The sequence below is a fragment of the Rattus norvegicus genome, chromosome 13, assembly GCF_036323735.1.
Source record: "Rattus norvegicus strain BN/NHsdMcwi chromosome 13, GRCr8, whole genome shotgun sequence".
NCBI lineage: Eukaryota > Metazoa > Chordata > Mammalia > Rodentia > Muridae > Rattus > Rattus norvegicus.
The window spans coordinates 60,452,622-60,471,635 of record NC_086031.1 but is presented as its reverse complement, the minus strand read 5'-3'; the positions used below and the strand labels follow the sequence as shown (position 1 = coordinate 60,471,635).

Here is a 19,014-nt window from a genome sequence, read left to right as displayed (position 1 = left end):
TTTGCCAGAATTTTATTGAGTATTTTTGCGTCCATATTCATAAGGGAAATTGGTCTGAAGTTCTCTTTCTTTGTTGTTTCTTTTGTGGTTTAGGTATAAGAGTAATTGTGGCTTCGTAGAAGGAATTCGGTAGGGCTCCATCTGTTTTAATTTTGTGGAATAGTTTGGATAATATTGGTATGAGGTCTTCTATGAAGGTTTGATAGAATTCTGCACTAAACCCATCTGGACCTGGGCTCTTTTTGGTTGGGAGACCTTTAATGACTGCTTCTATTTCCTTAGGAGTTATGGGGTTGTTTAACTGGTTTATCTGTTCCTGATTTAACTTCGATACCTGGTATCTGTCTAGGAAATTGTCCATTTCCTGAAGATTTTCAAGTTTTGTTGAATATAGGTTTTTATAGTAAGATCTGATGATTTTTTGAATTTCCTCTGAATCTGTAGTTATGTCTCCCTTTTCATTTCTGATTTTGTTAATTTGGACGCACTCTCTGTGTCCTCTCGTTAGTCTGGCTAAGGGTTTATCTATCTTGTTGATTTTCTCAAAGAACCAACTTTTGGTTCTGTTGATTCTTTCTATGGTCCTTTTTGTTTCTACTTGGTTGATTTCAGCTCTGAGTTTGATTATTTCCTGCCTTCTACTCCTCCTGGGTGTATTTGCTTCTTTTTGTTCTAGAGCTTTTAGGTGTGCTGTCAAGCTGCTGACATATGCTCTTTCCTGTTTCTTTCTGCAGGCACTCAGCGCTATGAGTTTTCCTCTTAGCACAGCTTTCGTTGTGTCCCATAAGTTTGGGTATGTTGTATCTTCATTTTCATTAAATTCTAAAAAGTTTTTAATTTCTTTCTTTATTTCTTCCTTGACCAGGTTATCATTGAGTAGAGCATTGTTCAATTTCCACGTATATGTGGGCATTCTTCCCTTACTGTTATTGAAGACCAGTTTTAGGCCGTGGTGGTCCGATAGCACGCATGGGATTATTTCTATCTTTCTGTACCTGTTGAGGCCCGTTTTTTGACCAATTATATGGTCAATTTTGGAGAAAGTACCATGAGGAGCTGAGAAGAAGGTATATCCTTTAGCTTTAGGATAGAATGTTCTATAAATGTCCGTTAAGTCCATTTGGCTCATGACTTCTCTTAGTCTGTCGACATCACTGTTTAATTTCTGTTTCCATGATCTGTCCATTGATGAGAGTGGGGTGTTGAAATCTCCCACTATTATTGTGTGAGGTGCAATGTGTGTTTTGAGCTTTAGTAAGGTTTCTTTTATGTATGTAGGTGCCCTTGTATTTGGGGCATAGATATTTAGGATTGAGAGTTCATCTTGGTGGATTTTTCCTTTGATGAATATGAAGTGTCCTTCCTTATCTTTTTTGATGACTTTTAGTTGGAAATTGATTTTATTTGATATTAGAATGGCTACTCCAGCTTGCTTCTTCTGACCATTTGCTTGGAAAGTTGTTTTCCAGCCTTTCACTCTGAGGTAGTGTCTGTCTTTGTCTCTGAGGTGTGTTTCCTGTAGGCAGCAGAATGCAGGGTCCTCGTTGCGTATCCAGTTTGTTAATCTATGTCTTATTATTAGGGAGTTGAGGCCATTGATATTGAGAGATATTAAGGAATAGTGATTATTGTTTCCCTTTATATTCATATTTGGATGTGAGGTTATGTTTGTGTGCTTTCATTCTCTTTGTTTTGTTGCCAAGACGATTAGTTTCTTGCTTCTTCTAGGGTATAGCTTGCCTCCTTATGTTGGGCTTTACCATTTATTATCCTTTGTAGTGCTGGATTTGTAGAAAGATATTGTGTAAATTTGGTTTTGTCATGGAATATCTTGGTTTCTCCATCAATGTTAATTGAGAGTTTTGCTGGATACAGTAACCTGGGCTGGCATTTGTGTTCTCTTAGGGTCTGTATGACATCAGTCCAGGATCTTCTGGCCTTCATAGTTTCTGGCGAGAAGTCTGGTGTGATTCTGATAGGTCTCCCTTTATATGTTACTTGACCTTTTTCCCTTACTGCTTTTAATATTCTTTCTTTATTTTGTGCGTTTGGTGTTTTGACAATTATGTGACGGGAGGTGTTTCTTTTCTGGTCCAATCTATTTGGAGTTCTGTAGGCTTCTTGTATGTCTATGCGTATCTCTTTTTTTAGGTTAGGGAAGTTTTCTTCTATGATTTTGTTGAAGATATTTACTGGTCCTTTGAGCTGGGAGTCTTCACTCTCTTCTATACCTATTATCCTTAGGTTTGATCTTCTCATTGAGTCCTGGATTTCCTGTATGTTTTGGACCAGTAGCTTTTTCTGCTTTACATTATCTTTGAGAGTTGAGTCAATGATTTCTATGGAATCTTCTGCTCCTGAGATTCTCTCTTCCATCTCTTGTATTCTGTTGGTGAAGCTTGTATCTACAGCTCCTTGTCTCTTCTTTTGGTTTTCTATATCCAGGGTTGTTTCCATGTGTTCTTTCTTGATTGCTTCTATTTCCATTTTTAATTCCTTCAACTGTTTTATTGTGTTTTCCTGGAATTCTTTCAGGGATTTTTGTGATTCCTCTTTGTAGGCTTCTACTTGTTTATTAATGTTTTCCTGTGTTTCCCTAAGTGTGTTCATGTCTTTCTTGAAGTCCTCCAGCATCATGATCAAATATGATTTTGAAACTAGATCTTGCTTTTCTGGTGTGTTTGGATATTCCATGTTTGTTTTGGTGGGAGAATTGGACTCCGATGATGGCATGTAGTCTTGGTTTCTGTTGCTTGGGTTCCTGCGCTTGCCTCTCGCCATCAGATTATCTCTAGTGTTACTTTGTTCTGCTATTTCTGACAGTGGCTAGACTGTCCTATAAGCCTGTGTGTCAGGAGTGCTGTAGACCTGTTTTCCTCTCTTTCAGTCAGTTATGGGGACAGAGTGTTCTGCTTTCCGGCGTGTAGTTTTTCCTCTCTACAGGTCTTCAGCTGTTCCTGTGGGCCTGTGTCTTGAGTTCACCAGGCAGCTTTCTTGCAGCAGAAAATCTGGTCTTCCCTGTGGTCCTGAGGCTCAAGTTTGCTCGCGGGGTGCTGCCCAGGGGCTCTCTGCAGGGGCAGCAACCAGGAAGACCTGTGCCACCCCTTCCGGGAGCTTCAGTGCACCAGGGTTCCAGATGGTCTTTGGCTTTTTCCTCTGGCGTCGGAGATGTGTGTGCAGGGAGCAGTCTCTTCTGGTTTCCCAGGCTTGTCTGCCTCTCTGAAGGTTCAGCTCTCCCTCCCACGGGATTTGGGTGCCGAGAACTGTTTATCTGGTCTGTTTCTTTCAGGTTCCAGTTGTGTCTCAGGCAGGTGTCCTGCTGCTCCTGGGCCCTCCCCCACGGGAGCCCAGAGGCCTTATACAGTTTCCTCTTGGGCCAGGGATGTGGGCAGGGGTGAGCAGAGTTGGTGGTCTCTTCCGCTCTGCAGCCTCAGGAGTGCCCACCTGACCAGGCGGTTGGGTCTCTCTCTCACAGGGTCTGGGGACAGAGAGCTGCTGCGGGCCGGGATCCGTGGGTGTGGGACTTCTGGTAAACACAGAACGTGCCCGGTCCTACAGGAACTCTGCTTCTGTGTGTCCCAAGCTCACCAGGAAGCTCTCCCGCAGCAGAAAAGTTGGTCTTACCTGTGGTCCCGGGGCTCAAGTTCGCTCGTGGGGTGCTGCCCAGGGGCTCTCTGCATCGGCAGCCTATTTATGTCCTTCTTAAAGTTCTCTATCATCATCATGAAATGTGTTTTTGAATCCAAATCTTGCTTTTCCAGTGTGTTGGAGTATTCAGGACTTGCTGTGTTGGGGGATCTGGGTTCTGGTGATGCCGAATAGACTTGATCTCTGGTGCTTAGGTTCTTGAGCTTGACTCTTGCTATCTGGTTATCTGTAGTGTTAGTTGGTCTTGCTGTCTCTGACTGGAGCCTTTGAGCCTGTGAGTCTGTGGTCTTAGTTGTGTAGGTACTCCTGAGAGAACAGCTCTCTCCTGGCAGGATTTGGGTCTGAATAGCTGTGCCACAATGTCAACTCTGGGCACAGATGGAGACCAGAAGGATTCTGTTCCCAGTTGCTCTGAAGTTCCTGAGCCCTGGAACTTCTGACAGGTCTCTTTTTGGCCAGCTATTGGGGCAAAAATATTCATCTTATCTGTGAACTTATGTGTATAGCACTCCTGTGAGGCCAGCTCTCTTCTGGCAGGATTTGGTTCCAGAAAGCTGGGCCACAGGGTTAACTCTGGGGCACATATTGACTTCAGAAGTGACACTGTACATTATCACAAGAACGCTGAGATGGTCACTGTGAAGTATATGGTTGGCAAATAATTAATGAGGCTGGGTATGAAACTTAAAATAACGGGTCTTTTGACTATAGATTTCATTCTGGTGAAGTCCCATGTCCTTTGGGTTTAATATTGGATGACTTCTTGTAATAGTTTGAATGAAAAAATGTTCTCCCTAGTCTGAGACATTTGACTATTTGCCTCCTCATTGGTAGTGCTCTTTGGGGAATTAAGGTGATGCAGTATTGGGTGAGAAAGTATATCACTGAGGGTGGTGCCTTGGACTTAAAAGTCATGTGTAACTTTCAGATTTTTCTCTTTATGTACTTCATGCTTGTGGTAAGAGACATAAACTCTCTGCTTCCTACCCTTATTGCCATAACTCCTGCATGCTACCACTTTTCTCTACCATGATGGACTATTAATCTTTCTGGAAATGTAACCCACAGTATACCCTTTCTTCCTTAAGTTACCTTTAGTATTTTACCTCAGCAGCAGAAAACTAATATGCTTATATCCATTAAGGTATCAAAGATATGGGACAAAACTTTAATAACAAAAACTCATGATTTGGGATTAAGAAAACATTCAAAGACTTAACTTGAACAAAATATTTGAGAAAATGGTTGTTTCAGTCTAGGGAGGTAGCTCAGTGATAAAATGGCCTGCTGTGCAAATCTGAGTTACTATTTATAGATGCCCAGAACTTTGTAAAATTAATTATTGTTAACATTGGCACTGGGAATATTGGCAAAGAGGGCGTGGGGGCATCCTGGATGCTCACTGGCCAACAAGGATAGCTAAAATGATAAGCTCCACATTCCATGAGAGAATCTGCTCCAGTAACTAATGTGGAAAGCAATGAAAAGAGACAACGGTTGTGATTTCTCAGTCTCTACATAAACAGATACAGGGAAGAACACACTGACACACATAAGTACACCCACATATGCAGTACAACACACACACTCAAACACACACACACACACACACACACACACACACACACACACACACCATTTTCTCAAAAAGAGAATTAAGAAGAATGGTATAAAATAAAAGATGTTTCCAATTTGGTTGTATGAACATTGGATTTAGAAGACAGGAAAATATGATATCCAAATACATATAATTCAAGTTTTGTTCTGATGTTTGAGCTTTCAGTTTGACTTTAAATAATTGTAACTGTATAAACTGCTTGTAATACTGAGCTAACAGTGTGCAGTAAACATTCCTTGCCTGTGGCAATGTTAGTATAGAACTCAGGCAACAATGAATGGAACATGCAGAAGTATCACAAAGAAAACCATTCAAAACTAAACTGAACTGAACAAAAACTTCCTCGATAATTGTTTCGGTTGCAAAGGACAAAAACTGATTTTCATAGGTAGGGTTTCTATTACTGTGATAAAAAGCAGCTTGGAGAGGAAAGGGCTTTCTTTGAACAGTTCTATTCCCCAGTTCATCATCAAAAGAAGTCAAGGTAGAAATACAAGGTAGGAAAATGGAGGCCTGAACCATGGCAGAAGCCATAGATGAGTTCTGACTGCTAGCCTGTTTATCACTCTCTTTCTTTTTTCTTTCTTTCTTTCCTTCTTTCTTTCTTTTTTGGTGTCACATGGAGGAATGATTCGTTAGAACAAATTCCATGACAAATCATATAAAATAACCATTTTCTGAAAGGCATCCACAAGACTGCCTGAGAACATTGTACAAAGACATCTTCAGAAGACAGGCAGGTACAGTATCAATGCCAGTTTGAAGGCTAAAGTGACTGAGGAACTATATATGGAGAGGAACAGTGTAGGTTGATGTCATTATGCAGGTGAAGGCAGACAAGATAAAACATGCCTGTCATTGGACAAGAACGAAAGGAGGCAGGAACAGAGGTTTTAGAAGGAAAGTTAGCAGGACAGGAGCTGGGAGAATCAAGAGGGAGACAGAGAAGGATGAGCTAGATCTCGGCATTCTTAAATCTAGGTGTGAGGTTTATATCCTTATCAATTGGTTGTAAGTTTATTGTGTGGGTATATTGGGGACTGAGAATTTAGCATATAAATCTGATTATTGGGTTGTAGTTTATTGAGTCATGATTTCACTGTGTTGTTGGGTGTGTGAGCAGAGTCTGTGGCAGGGAGCTGTGATAGGCCAGCCCATGCTGGACCTCTAGAGACCGATTTTATCAGGTAGCTGGAACCTGAGAGTTCACAGCTAGCAGAGAGCCACCAGGAGACATATTAATTAGAGATAAATTATGATTAGTTCCATTTGGCCCCATAGGTGCAGGAACTAACTCTAGAGGCCAGAGTAGCAAGGTACCACACTGGAATGGCCCATGGACTGCCTAGGTCAGAGACTACTTGGGAGCAGCATGGAGCCTCTGAGATAAATTAGAGCTAGTTCCTATGGCCCAAGGGAGCCGGAACTGGCGAGAGAGCTACCACCTGGGTCTGAGAGAGCCCTGAGGAAGCAAGGAGCAGTATGTGTGGAATCACACACTTTTGAGTTTTTTTGTTTGTTTGTTTGCTTGTTTGCTTGTTTTTTTGTTGTTGTTGGGTTTTTTGTTTTGTTTTTTGTTTGTTTGTTTTTGTTTGTTTTGTTAACTGCAACAGACAACCGATTTATGTATTTAAAAAAAGTACACAGTGATGACCAGGGGTGAGAGGCATGGACTCTGTAAGACAGCTGTTTACTTATGGGGAACAGGCTGTGGTCAATGTGTGGGACCTACAGGGGAAGCAGCCAAGAGGCTGGGCTCTACCTCCTCCAGACAAATAGCAACACACACACACACACACACACACACACACACACACACACACATGCAAGTATGTAAATATGAGGTGGGCTGGGCAGAGGCACACATGACTCATGCATGACTCTATCAGCAAAGTATAAATAGGAAACCTAGCAGGCCCCAACTGAACAAATCCTGAGAATGCATAAGCAGTAGTGCGCCTGTCCCTGCCAGGCCTCCACAATGTCTAGGGCCATAGGAGCCTGCTGCAATTACCACTTCCTGCCCGCACCATCTGGTAGAGCTGTGGCAGGTATATGGTTTAGATCACAAAGCCAGGAACGTCTAAATCTCTTTTTCTGACACTTTGTTAAAGCATTCACCACAACCAATGAGGTTACTGGCCCACACAGCTACACTCAGTCGCACTGTTTTTCCTAGTTCGGATGATTCCATTCTAGAGACCTTGCTGGGATGGTACCCAAACTCTGTGGGCTTGGCAGTTGTATTAGCACCCAGGGCTAAGTTATGGATTTCTTCCCCCAATTACCTCCAAGAACCACTCCTCAGTCCAGGTTGGTAGACTCTGCAGCAGCTCTTGACTGTGAACACAGTAGGAGCCATAAAGCAAGTAGCCTGCTTCCTGGACAATTTAGGGACATGGCAAGTTCACCTGGCTTCTGTGTTTGGCAGAGGTGACCTCAGGGTCCATCTCTTTTCTCTGTTCTGGCTTCAGGTCAGCACACAGAAATGAGACAGGGCCTCCCAGGCTTGAGCTGCACCTAAACTTGGCCTAGGAGTTCCTGCAGGGGAACAAAGTACCCTTTCCTTCAAAGCTACTGAAAAAAACAACAGTGATTGAAAAGAGGTGAATATGGGACCTCATGGGCTGGCCCTTGGCAGTGAACACCCCAGGGGCTAAGCTAGGAGGCCTGTGGAGATGGGGTAGCCATGAGCTGGATAAAGTGGTTTGGGTGCTGGCTGAGGAGGGGGCCTGGGAATGGGAGGCACCCATCCATGGGATTATGGCAAATATGGGTTTTCACAGAGAACTGCCTGCATCCACGCTGGTGAGCCATGGGATGAATGCACAGGACACAAGTGCACAAGAACGCTAGCCTTGCCTTCCTCATAGCTTAGACACCTTTCAGCATCAAGAATAAAGGTAGGCTGTGGGTGGCCAGGGACATGTTTCCATTGTGGGAAGCTCCTAAGAGTCAGGGCTGGCAGCAAGGTGTCTACCAAGGCAGGTGAAGTTGAGCTCTGAGCTGCTGGCTGGCCTTTCTTTAGTTCTGGCTGAACGGACCCTTGAATGAGCCCTGTTTCCATCAGTAGGTAGAGGTTCATGCTGGGGACCACAATGGCATTGATGACTTCTGCTTCGAACGAAGTTCCTTTAGGATGGAGCTGAATTCCTTGTTGGATGACTTCAGGATGGGCACTTCATTTTCAGAGTTGTTTCTGGCCTCTATGCCCTCCCATGCCTGGCCTATATTCTCTGTGTTTTCATCAATGGCATATGATAGCTGGGACATTGGGTTTAGATTATCAAAGATCACCTCCTCACCGTTCTGAGACTTTCTGTTGTTGTTGTTGTTGTTGTTGTTGTTGTTGTTGTTGTTGTTGTGTTGGCCAGAGCATCCTTGCGGCTGTCATACATGTTCTGATCCAAGTTGTGTGAGTTCATGGAGTCAGGTGGCACCGTTCAGAATTTGAGGCTGGCCTCTGGAATGCGCTCTACCAGTTCTTCCCAGGCTGAGATGGTTGAGACAGAGGTGTCAGGCACATTCCTGAGAAATGGGCTGTGAGTAGGTCCTGGGAAGTCCAGTGAGTCCCCATGTCCGGCCACATCATGGATCTCCCTGTCCAGAATGGCCATAACTTTCCCTAGTGTCAGGTTTAGTCTAGCAATCTCTGCAATCTCTGGTGTCTGCACTTTGTAGATCTAACAATAGGGAGTATGTCTCTTACTCATCATTGTCTGTGTTTTCTGGGGGTGAGGAAGGGGGTTGGAAAGAGCCTGGACAGAAGTGCTGCCCCCTAGGTGTCTGTGTGACTGTTGAGACATGGAAGCATGTGTTTAGGGGCGTGGTGGTGGGAGCCATTCTCCTCTTCAGAGGATGATGTGTAATCTGAACCCTGCCACCAACACAGCAACACAGCACATTGAAAGAATATCTGGCATTTCTGGGGTGGAGGTGGGGCCCACTGATATGCTGGCTGGGGCAGTGCTGGCAGCAGTAACAGCATCAGCATATTCTCTAAATACACTCCAAGATTACATGTTAAGGGGCGGCAACATTCACATTGTGCTGGGACCACTTTCATTAGGCACTAAAAGAAAATGCTGCACAGGAGAGAGGGTTTTTTGTCAACTATGGTCTGATCTTTTTTACACAAAGCTAGCCTGTGTTTAGGTAAAAATAAAACAAGACAGTTGACTCCAGTCAACTTGACATGCAATCACATCCCTCTTCAACAACAGACTTTCCTTTTTTCATCTCTAAACTCTTGTATCAAGTAAACTATATCAATACAAAATATACTCCAAATTTTAAAAATCCCAGACTTTAAAATTTAGTCTCTCTAGAATATCCAAAATCTCTTTTAAAGGTCAAAGTCTTTATAAAATATACAAATTTCTCTAAAATATACAGTCTTTTAAAAATACCAAGCATCTGTAAAATGTCTAAAATGTAGACCTCAGGAAGTTAAGCAATAAGTTATATAACCTCTATTTTATAAAGGAGGGGCCAAGTCCCAATAACAATCAGATCTTTAATCATGTAAAATAAAGTCAGTGTAGAACACTGGGATTTACTCTGTGGTATCTGACCTCCTCTAATGGGTTCCATTTCTTTAGCTCTGCCCCTGGCAGCATATAGAGTTTGCCTCTTAGGCTCAGGGAAGCTTCCCTCTACTGCTACTGTTATCTTTACCAGGCATCACATGGTACTGGCATCTCTAATATTCTATGTTTTCTGTTGCAACTGGGCTGTACCTTGACAGAGGCTCTCTGCACATTCACATAGATTTCTTCAGGGATTAGGAACCCTACCACACCAGTTCTGAGCTTCAGCTCTTCACCACTGCAACATTAATGATGGGGCTTTTTATGCAACTGACTTCATCTTAATCATTGTTTTCTCATGCCCTTTATGACCCTTTCATGTCTCTGAAGCAAGTATAATCTGGGAAACCTATACATTACTCAGACCACCAGCACAAGGAACATCTTTGGAGCTCTCTGTGTCTCGGCTTTTGTATACTCATCCTAGAAAATCTTTCTCAGGTTTTGCCTCAATTGGACTTGTCTCTCCATAGTCAATTTCTGTCTTAAGATTTCTATTGCTATGAAAAAACACCATAATGGAAGGCAACTTGTGGAGTAAATATATGTCAGATTAGAGGGCAATATCATAAATCAGGGAAGACAAGGCAAGGAATCAAGGCAGGAAGTAGGATGTACATATTAAAGCAGAGGACACATAAGAATCATGATGCTTACTGACTTGCTCCCCATAGCATTCTTAGCCTGCTTGCTTACGAGGTAAGTACAGTGTCAGTTGCCCTGGGATGGCACCACTCATAATGGGCTGGCCCCTCCGAGATCAATCAGTAATTTAAAAAAGGTCACGTAGGCTTGGCCACAGACACATCATATGGAGACATTTTGCCAAATGGTATTTATTCATTCTTCTCAGTTAACTTTAGTTTGTGTCAATTAGATAATGAGAAAACAACAACAGCAACAAAGTAACAAACACAACCAGGAAACTAATTTTCCTATAAATGTATTTTAAAATGCAGGTTCAGTTTCCTATTGTTGGATTGTGGAATCTGTGAAGGTTACTGAAAAAAATTAAAGCATGATTATTTTATGGTATGTCAATGCTACAAATGACTAAACAACCCAAAGAAATTAAATCAGCATATCAGGTACAAAACTCCCACATATTTTCATAATATTGATACACATTGCAAAGAAATGTGAACAATGTAACCACCTATCAATTGATTGGTAGATAAAGAAAATTAATGAACATGTTTTAAGTAGAATAATATGCAAATGTCAAAACCATAAGTTCTCTTATTGGAGAACATATTGAAATAAATCTGAAAATAATCATGTCAAGAATAAAAGACCAAGCATACAAAGAAAACTGCTACATAATCTATATGTAAAAAGAAAGAAAGAATGAAAGAAAGAAAGAAAGAAAATGAGATAGAGAAAGAAAGAGAAAAAGGTCACATATAAATAGTGGCTGAATAGGTTAGGAGGAAAGAAGAGAAGCAAAGAATCTTTGTTGAATACATCAGCACAGGAAAAATTTTTCTAAACAGAACAGCAAGGGCTCAGGCTCTAATATCAACAGTTGACAAATGGGACCTCATGAAACTGATAAGTTTCTTGGAGGAAAAGGAGACAGTCAATAGGACAAAACAGCAACCTAGAGAATGAGAAAAGATCTTTACCAATCCTGTATCAGATAGCTGGCTAATATCCAAAATATACAAAGAACTCAAGAAGGTAGAATCCAGAGAATCAAATAACCCAATCAAAAAATTGATACAGATGCTTTTCGGCCATTCAATATTCCTCAGTTGAGAATTCTTTGTTTAGCCATGTACCACATGTACCACATGTACCACTTCTTGAGTTCTTTGTATATATTAGACATTAGCTCTCTATCAGATATAGGATTGGTAAAGACTTTTCCCAATCTGTTGCTTGCCACTTTGTCCTATTGACAGTCTTCATTGCCTCACAGAAGCTTTGGAATTTTATGAGGTTCCATTTTCTGATTGTTGATCTTAGAGCATAAACCACTGTTGCTCTGTTCAGGAAAAATTCCCCTATGCCCATGTGCTCAGGTTCTGAACCACTTTCTCCTCCATTAGGTTCAGTGTATCTGGTTTTATGTGGAGATCCTTGATCCACTTTGACTTGAGCTTTGTACAAGGAGATATAAATGGATCAATTTGCATTCTTCTATCTGCCGAACTTTAGTGGAACCAGCACCACTTGTCAAAATGCTGTCTTTTTTCCACTGGACAGTTTTAGCTCATTTGTCGAAGATCAAGTGACCTAAAGTGTGTGGGTCCATTTCTGGATCATGATTGTTCTGTAATACAGCTTGAGTTCAGAGATGGTGATTCCCGCCCCCCCCCCCGAAGTTCTTTATTGTTAAGCATAGTTTTCTCTATCTTGGGTTTTTTGTTATTCTAAATGAATTTGCAAATTGCTTTATCTAATTCTATGAAGAATTGAGTTGGAATTTTGATGGGGATTGCATTGAATCTGTAGATTACTTTTGGCAAAAAGGCCATTTTTACTATATTAATCCTGCCCATCCATGAGCATTGGGAATGTTGAACATTCTTAGTAATCAGGAAAATACAAATCAAAACTACCCTGAGTTTCTACCTCATACCAGTCAGAATGGCTAAGATAAAAAACGCAGGTGACAGTAGATGCTGGTGTGGATGTGAAGAAAGAGGAACACTCTGCCATTGTTGGTGGAATTGCAAGCTGGTACAACTACTCTGGAAATTAGTCTTGAGGTTCCAAAGAAAACTGGATATAGTACTACCTGAATGGCCAGCTATACCACTCCTGAGCATTTTCCCAAAAGATGCTCCAATATATAACAAGGACACATGCTTCACTATGCTCATAGCAGCCTTATTTATAATTGCCAGAAGCTAGAAAACATCTAAGTGTCCCTCAACAGTATAATGGATACAGAAAATGTGGCACATTTATACAATAGAATACTACTTAACTATTAAAAAACAATGACTTCATGAAATTCTAAGGCAAATGGATGGAATTAGAAAATATTATCCTGAGTGAGGTAACCCAGTCACAAAAGAAGACACATGGTGTGTACTCACTGATAAGGTCAAAAGATAGGAACACCCAAAATACAATTGATAACCACAGGAAGCTCAATAAAAAGGAAGACCAAAATGTGAGTGCTTTATTCCTTCTTAGAAGTGGGAACAAAATATTCACTAGAGGAAATATGGAGACAAAGACTGGAGCAGAGACTGAAGGAAAGGTTATCTAGAGACTGTCCTACCTTGGGATCCATCACATATTCAGACACCAAACCAAGACACTATTATGAATGCCAAGAAGTACTTGCTGATGGGAGCCTGATAAAACTCTCTCCTGAGAGGACCTGCCAGAACCTAACTAATACAGAGTTGAAAGCTTCCAGCAAACCATTGGACTGAGCACAGGGTTCCCAATGGAGGAATTAGAGAAAGGAATGAAGGAGCTAAAGGGGTTTGCAACCACAGAGGAAGAACAACAATATCAACCAACCAGACCCTCTAGACCTTCCAGAAACTAAATCATCAACGAAAGAATACACATGGAGTAAACCATTGATCCAGCCACATATATGGCAGAGGATGACCTTGTCTGTCATCAATAGAAAGAGAGGCCCTTGGTTCTGTGAAGGCTTTTGGTTTTCCAGAGGGCAAACCAGGAAAGGCGGTAACATTTGAAATATAAATAAATAAAATATCAAATAAAAATGGGGTACAATGTTAAACAATTCTCAAATAAGAAATCTCCAATAGCTGGGAAATACCTAAAGAAATATTCAAAGTCCTTAGTCATCAGGGAAATGCAAAGCAAAACCACCCTGAGATCTCATGTTACACTAATCATAATGGCTAAGATAAAAAACTCAGGCAACAAGAAATGTTGGAGAGGATGGTGGGGGGAATTCTCCATCGTTGATGGGATTGAAAGCTGGAACAACCACTTGGAAATCAATCCAGTAGTTTCTCAGAAAACTGGAATTAACTACCTGAAGACACACTATACAACCCCTAATCATATACCCAAAAATGCTCCAACACATAACAAATGTACATGTTCCACTATGTTCATAGCAGTCTTATTTATAACAACCAGAAGCTAGAAAAACCAAATGTCCCTCAATGGAAGAAGAGATACAGAAAAGGTGTTCCATTTACACAATGGAACACTACTCAGTTATTAAAAATAATGACTTTATGAACTTTGTAGGCAAATAAATGGAAGGAGAAAATATCCAGAGTGAGTTAAGCAGACCCAAAAAGACATACATGGTATGTACTCACTGATAAGTGGATATTAGTCCAAAAGCTCAGAATATCCATGATAATACTCAAAAGATCATATGAAGCTTAACAAGGAGAAAGGCCAAAGTATGGATATTTGAAACACACTTACGAGTGGGCCTAGACACCAGGGATACAAGATGCTTCCAGGATCCAATACTGATGACCTTAGCTGAAATAACTAAGAGCAGGGGGATGGATCTTAAGAGACAATATCTAGTAGATAGTTATGGCCTCTAGTGGAGGAATGGGTTCACCCACCCATTTAAAAACATTCAGTGCAGACTTGTGCCTGTCTTAAGAAATGCAGTGACAAAAATGGAGCAGAAGCTTAAGGAAAGGCCACCCAAAAACCACATTACAATGAGATCCATTTTGTAAGCAAACACCAAACTCAGATGATATTGTTGATGTCACAATGTGCTTACAGAGAGGAACCTGGTATGGCTGTTCTCTGAGAGTCTCTGCCAGCACCTGACCAATACATATGCAGATACTCACACCCAACCATTGGACTGAGCCTTGGGACCCCAGTGGAGGAGCTAGGGGAAGGGTTGAATGAGCTGATGGGATTACAACCCCCACGGGAAGAACAACAATATCAATGAACCAAATCCTACAGAGTTCCCAAGGACTAAACAATCAACCAAAGAGTATACAGAAGTCAGTCCTTGGCTCCTGCAACATATGTAGCAGAGGACCCCCTCATCTCACATCAGTGGGAGGGGAGGCGCTTGATCTTTTGGAGACTGGATGCCCGAGAGAAGGAGGATGCTAGAGGGGTGAGGCTGGAATGAGTGGATGGTTGAGGGAGCACCCTTTTAGAGGCAAAGGGGAGGGAATGGGCTGGGTGATATATGGAGGGGAGCTTAGGAAGGTGAGTAACATTTGAGATGTATAAAAATGAAATGATTATTAAATAAAAAAGGAAAATCAAAGAAAAAAGATATAAGTTCTAGAATTCTTCTGAACCATATGGCGATTTTAGTTGAATGAAATTTACTTTTCTAATGTGTAGAAGAAAGAAATGTAAACATTTTGATCACAAAACTCTAAATATCTGAGGAAATAGTTACTTTATGTTCATTTAAATATTGTACAAAATATCACAATATCAAAAATTGCATGTACAGATATACAATCTTGGGTCTACCCAGTCACTTATTCTTTTAGCTATGCAAATGAATTCATATATACACACATCTATTTTCTAGGTTCTATTTCAGTAGATAACTTACTAACACATTACCTTTTCTTTTACTGAAAAGATATATCTAAATGAATTTAAGATAGCATGTACATGAAAATGGGATTTAGCAGAGACTTCTCATTGACTTTACATAAGCATTTTAAAAAGAGGACACCACACAAAACCTCAAAATTAGTGAATCCATTGATTAAATAGTTCAGTTTACTAGAAAGTTTTCTTACAACAAGAGGAGGAAAGATGTATGATGTTAAGTGATAGATTAATTGTGTAAAACAATAGCGACTATTTTATGAAACATATCCTTAGTAGAACTTAAAGACTAAAAGTCGACATGGAGTGGGAGAGAGAAGGAAGCTCTACTATTAATCACGAGGCAGGAGCACACTCAGACAAAGCCTGCTGCAAATTAATTCTGTTTGCCCCAATGCTAAAAAACAGCTGCAAAGTGTCCCTCTCTTTAATGATTATTGCTTTTTTTGTCAGTGACACCCTAGAGACACGTTACCCATTCATCTATTACTAGTGATGCCTAATCAGTAAGCTGTCTTTGCCTGGGGACAGAGCCTAGTTTCTGGTTAACCTCTCTTTTAAACCTACTTCCGAGATAACTACTAATCAGAATTGACTCTAAAGTCCCTCATCATCATCTAGGAATTATGTCATCAGATGCTAAACTTTAGTGAAGATGTTTCTCTAATCATTTTATGGAGTTGTATGTTTTATTACCCAGGAATTCCTTCTCTTGCCTTAATAATTTAATAAAATTGCCCTTGCCCATCTATGTTCTTTTATCTAGTAGCCTTTGATTCATTAGGTTCTTGCAAATGATAATCACTAAAGATTGATAATAAAGTATATTTGCAGCAAAAGTATATTCACTAAATAAGTGTAACTATATTGAATAATCAATCACAATGTTCATCCCTGAGAAAGATGGATTCTTCTTCACTTGGCAGTCATTATTGGTCTGTAATTCTTCATCAAGATATAGAACCCTAATAAGATATTTCCATATCTATGTTGGCATATCAATTGTTATTGTCATTGTAAAGGTATTATTTAAAAATTTTATTGCTCATATTTTCATATTTATTCTGATATATAAATATATGAATTCCACTGAGTCCATTTGGTGTTGCTCACTCAAATTAAAATAAATAAATATTAGAGAACAGAAAAAGTAGAAGTATTCACAATAGAATATAGATATGTATACAATCCCTGAATGACTAAATCCAAATAGATCTGTGAAAATGTGTAGAACAAGTTTGCTTCTGTATAAGCAGAGGAACTCTGAATGTTTGCAACCATATTTTCATAAAATCATTTAGCAGTACATTCACAACACTTTTGGTTGGTCATGTAAACCTCACTTTACAAGATCTATTATGGGTGCCCCTAAAATTTTACAATGACATTGCCGAACCGCAAATACAGATAGCATGTGGAATAACCTTGGCCATGTCTAGGTGGCTCTTTGGAGCATGATTCAGTTAAAATCATGCTTTTGCTTTTTCTTAATCCTGCATGGATAATGGTGTACTCAATATATTTCTTCAGGCACTTTGAGACCACCAGTTGATTTTATGTACATTAGCAGAGAGAAAATTCAGACTCCTGCATCCATTTCTTGTACAGAGCATCCAGGGCAAGAATGTATTCAAGAGTAATATGATTGAATTCTATTAGAATATTGACAATGCATATTAGAAAAATAAAATAAAATCTAAATTTTAATGACCTCACAACTAGATTAGTGTACTTTCTCCAAATACTTCTTTATTCTTTCATTTTAGGTTGCATCTGACAACGTAAATGAGGTGATAGAAAAGTTACTAAAATACATCATTAGGCGGTTTGAATGTAATATGTTTCCACACACTATTTGATTTTGCTTGTTTTCAGATGTGTTATGATCCATTTTTGAATAAAAAGTCACAAAGAAAATTTGACAAACTTCCATTCTCAAAGGCACACTGTGGTAGAATAAAAGACACTATACTGTAGCGTTGTATTAATTGGACTCTCCTTTGCTATAGGCTCTACCTCAACAATAAAATCGCCAGTTCCCCATTGGAGAAATATGGATAAACCCTAACGAGAAAGCCAAGGAGCAGAGATAATGCATGTGATTTAGCTGCTGGGAGCTGCTCAGATCATGGTGAATACATGCTAACTGGACTGAGTGACTGTTATTGTAAATATAGTATTATTAAGTGAATATATTGGTGTAAATTAGAGGAAGGATTAGAATCCCAAGGAGTATATATTTCAAAGAAAAAGAGCTTGTAAAATAGAGGAGAACATTTGATTTCTTGCTTTCTCATGCAATTCCATGTGCAAATTTTCTTCTCGAGTAAATCAATTATAACACATTTATTTTAATTTCAAATACTATTAAAAATAATCAATTGGAAGATCATTAAATTATTGTGATTTAACACTGGGTGCTAACTCTATTCACAATGCATCTTGCATCTGTGACCAATAAATATATTTCTTATCTTAGGTATTTTGTTTTGAATTAGTAATCATAATTGGCAGTATTATCCTCCCAAGCATATAAGTTGGGTTGGATAGTATTACACTTTTCCTGTTGTGGAATTATTAAGGCCTTTATCATTCTTCAAGTTAAAAAAAAACTACCATTGGTGCTACACACACACACACACACACACACACACACACACACTCGCACGCACTCCACCCGCACTCATGCACACATACACACACATGAAACACTTGGAAATATTTCTTATTTAGTTTCCTTGCCATTTTAAAGACATCAGTAGGTTTGGAGGAAAGAATTGGTGTTCAAAGGCACTTGTTCTTGCACTGTACCGAAGTTCAGTACCAGTTCCCGGTGATTCAACATCTTCCCCTGACATCCTCGGGAACCAGGCATGCATTATCTCAGTATAATGAGTTGTAAACTGTCAAGACACCATTCAGAAATGGAGTTTAATGAGACAAATTCTTGAGAACACTCCACAAAATCAAGAATCTTGTGACTCCAGTTTCTTCAAGACGTGTTTTGGGAACATGTCCTTGTGCTCCTACCAGGTTCAGCAGAAAGGAATGTTTACTTCAGGTTACTCATTACTGCTTACTTTTGATATTATCTTATATGTTTAAACTGTTCTTTATCTGTCTTTATGGAAAAACGTGGTTTTGTTCACATCGAGATTTTCCTTGTTGCTGTAGCTTGAACTCATGAAAACTTTACTCATGTGACCTTTTATAAAACATAGAAAATAAAATGTCTGGGGCAAAAAATAAAGTTGGGTAGTGCATGAGACTTTAGTCTATCTCACATATTAACTCTATTCTCCAAGGTCCCTCTGCATCTTGAGCAGAGTCAATAAACTTCAAATTCTACAAATCTCAAAACTTAATATTATTTAATACAGGAAATTCTTCCATATATGGTTCAAATCATCTAGGTTGTAAAACAAGGCAACTGACATAAAATACGGTCAGAGGCTAGGTCTGAAAATGTATTCTGCCAACCAAGGAGTGGATGTAGGTTAAACAATGATGTAAAGCAAACACATACTCACACACTTGATGAATGAATCAAGCTGCAACCACTTATAATAATTTTGTACTTTTTCTCTTAGCCTTTTTATAACACCTGAGGAAAAAAAATCTAGTTGTAAATAACAAGATTATTTCATA

At 39.8% G+C, this 19,014-nt stretch overlaps 2 long non-coding RNA genes across 6 annotated transcripts in view; one reads left to right on the top strand and one right to left on the bottom strand.

Annotated features, from left to right (window-relative positions):
* LOC120096272 (uncharacterized) overlaps positions 1–14,529 on the bottom strand; it is a 139,611-nt gene extending 125,082 nt beyond the window's left edge. For all 3 annotated transcript variants that reach the window (XR_010057046.1, XR_005492528.2, XR_005492527.2), the window contains exons 1-2: positions 14,239–14,529; positions 10,006–10,856 (exon numbers count right to left, since the gene is read on the bottom strand). This is a non-coding gene — a long non-coding RNA (uncharacterized LOC120096272). The remainder of the gene's footprint in view (positions 1–10,005; positions 10,857–14,238) is intronic.
* The window catches only part of LOC120096271 (uncharacterized), a 126,305-nt gene continuing 121,724 nt past the window's right edge, over positions 14,434–19,014 (top strand). For 2 of the 3 annotated variants that reach the window (XR_010057045.1, XR_010057044.1), the window contains exons 1-2: positions 14,434–14,908; positions 17,376–17,497. This is a non-coding gene — a long non-coding RNA (uncharacterized LOC120096271). The remainder of the gene's footprint in view (positions 14,909–17,375; positions 17,498–19,014) is intronic. The other variant, XR_010057043.1, reaches the window with a different exon arrangement.